Source organism: Pleurodeles waltl, chromosome 4_2, assembly GCF_031143425.1.
Source record: "Pleurodeles waltl isolate 20211129_DDA chromosome 4_2, aPleWal1.hap1.20221129, whole genome shotgun sequence".
NCBI lineage: Eukaryota > Metazoa > Chordata > Amphibia > Caudata > Salamandridae > Pleurodeles > Pleurodeles waltl.
The window spans coordinates 371,178,894-371,181,924 of record NC_090443.1 but is presented as its reverse complement, the minus strand read 5'-3'; positions in this window follow the sequence as shown (position 1 = coordinate 371,181,924).

The following is a 3,031-nucleotide window of genomic DNA, read 5'->3' as shown; positions in this document are numbered from 1 at the left end:
TATTTATGCATGAGGAAATTTAGAAGACCTAAATTCACTGGCAAATTTTTTACAAGTTTTTCCCAATGCCTCTTCTGCTCATATCACTGAATTTTTCACAATGGAAGCTGCTGCTACCTCATCCATAAACGTCTCTCCTGTGACGATTCCCAAATCTAGCAATGTGATAAAACCTTCTTCTAATTTCAATAGGAAGCCAAAGAAGGATCCACAATCTCCCACCGAGTTGTTGCCTATTTCCTCCATGGATTTACTAGTAGAAGAGATTAGAGCCCTCAAACCTTACATGAAAGAGATGTATAGGCATCTTCAAGCTTTAAATGACAAATGGTCTTTTATGGATACCTGGGTGACAGGCGGTGGACAAAGGTTTAGTGAAATCCAGGATGCAACTCTTAAAATTGATTTGATGCAGAAAGGGATTGATCTTCTAAAGAGAAAAGTAGAGGTCTTGGAGAATAGAAACAGATGGAATAATTTAAGAATTGATGTATTACCAGAAGGCGTTGAGGGTCCTGACACTATTTTTTTATTCTTTGTTGCCTAAAGTAGTTGGTATGGAGGGTGTCTCTTTAAACATACAGAGAGCACATAAACTATGCCCTTTGTTTACATTTGCTCACTTTATTAAACTCAGAGGTGTTATCTTATTATTTTGGGAGTTTACTGACCTACTAAAAGTTCTTTCTGTCATCAAATCTAAGAATAGGATTGGTTGGTCTGGTAATACTTGTTACTTGTTTCTTTTTGCATGATGCTTCTAGAATCACTGCTGATCACAGAAGGAGGTTTTTTTTAGGACATGTGACCTACACTCATAGTTTTGGATGCATGTTTTGGTTTGTTTCATCCATGTCTGTTTAAAGTCACTTGCAAAAATAAGACTACTAATTATGACGATCCAGTCAAACTGCAAAAATTATTGGTGACTGTAAGTAAAAAGCAATGGAGACAGCTAGATCTCACTTTTTTTTGTTTTTCACATTATATTTTACATCATCCCTAACATCTACAAAGATGTCAATGGGATCCTTGTTCTCATTTGTATCTAATGTATGTATGTTTTCTTTCTTATTCTTAAATTAATCTTCCAACTGTTGTCCACACATCATGCCCATCTTCCTTGTGTGGTAGTGTAGGTATGTGCTATTTACTTTCTCTTAAGATGCTATTTCTCTTGTTGTGTTTCCTTGTATTCTCTTTAATGTTTTCCCCTTTGATTTGTATCTTTTTTAAAACTTTTTTCACTTCTTTTAATCCTCTCTACTGGTCTCAACAGTTTGTTACATTTTTGCCAATTGTTGATGCCATGATTTTGCCTTTTGCATTTATATAATGATTTCCTGTTCTTAATGTTTAATTTGTTACTTGGAATGTTAAAGGACTTGACACCCATATAACGATACAACAAGTCCTCTACAAATTAGCACAGCTTAACCCTCAAATTGTTCTTCTGCAGAAAATGCATTAATCTCTAGTAGAAGCTGTAAAACTCAAGCAATCTTTGGTGGGTCACATTTCTCCACCCCTACTTAGATATATCCATTATATCTAAAAAATCAGATGGTGTTGGCAGATGGATTTTTTTAAAAATTGTTATTAATCAGAAACCCCTTACTATTGTTTATGGTCCTACACCATCTGATAATGTTTTCTGGTGTAATTATACCCAAAAACTGATTACATAGTCAGATAACTATTTAATGTTTTGGTGGGGATTGTACCTAAATTTATGATCCATTCTTAGACAGAAATTCCTCCACCAAATTTGTTCCCAATGCCATGCAGAAGCAGTTTTCTAATGCCATTAAACAATGCTCTCCAGTGGATGCTTGGTGATTGTGCAATCCGGTAACCAGGGAATATGAATTCCTTTCCCTTGTATACCAATCACAATCAAGGATAGAATATATATTCCTAAGCAATGCCTTGCCCCAGTCCCAGAGCATGCTGAAATTGCAGCTAATGTGATCTCTGACCATGCCCTTGTTATTCTATCCTTATAACTGGATTTTGTTTACAAAACAAAGCTCAGCCTTAATATCTCATCACACGTTTGTTTCTCCTTTTGAATCCTTTATTGATGAATTTTTCTGATTTAACTTATCTGAACAGCAATCATTTGCATCCATCTGGAATGCCTTTAAAGCATCTGCACAAGACTGTATCATAACTTATGTGGCGAGAAAAAAAGCGAGCAGCCATTTGTCAGTCACAACTCATTACACATAAATTAAAAAAACTAGAAAACCCTAATTGCACAACCAATTCCTCAGAAACCCTGGATCAGTTAGTTAAGTTAAAGCTAAGTTTGAAATAAAGTTTATTTGATTTGATTTGAATTTAATAAGCACTCTACAAAACTAGCCTCTTTTTTCTATCAAAAAACAGTGCTAAATTGTATGGTGGTTAAAACAAATGTGGAAAATTATTAGCCAATTATTTAAAACCTAAGAAATGTTGTGCTAGAATTTAATCCATCTTTATAGTCTCAGAAACTTTCGTATATAAAGATGCAGACATTTTACATGCTTTCACTAATTTCTCTCAAAATTTAGACCCTCCAGACACTGATCTCAATTTAGCAGATATTGAAAGTTACTTAAATTCCACAGCTAAACTTTTTCACTGATATCAATTTCAACTCGTGTGAAGGAGATATTATGATAAAGGAAATAGCTCATGCCTTATACCTTTAATACCCAACAAATCCTGGACAAGATGGATTCACCATAGAGGTTCATATCTATTCATCATCCTTACTTACTCCCCACTTAAACCACTTATTCAAGAGTTTTTCTCACACAGGGGCATCCAAAGGTTAATTTCAAGAGGCTTTAATTTGCCTCATTCCAAAAGAAGGCAGAGACCTTAGGCACTATAAGAACTGTATGCCAATTTCACTTGTGAATGTAGATTATAAGGTTTTTGCTAAGGTTTTTGTACTGGGTAATGATCCTCTCCTCCCACAATTGTCAGGTAAGGAACAGACTGGTTTTGTTAAAGGCTGTTAGATGTCTAACAACACTCA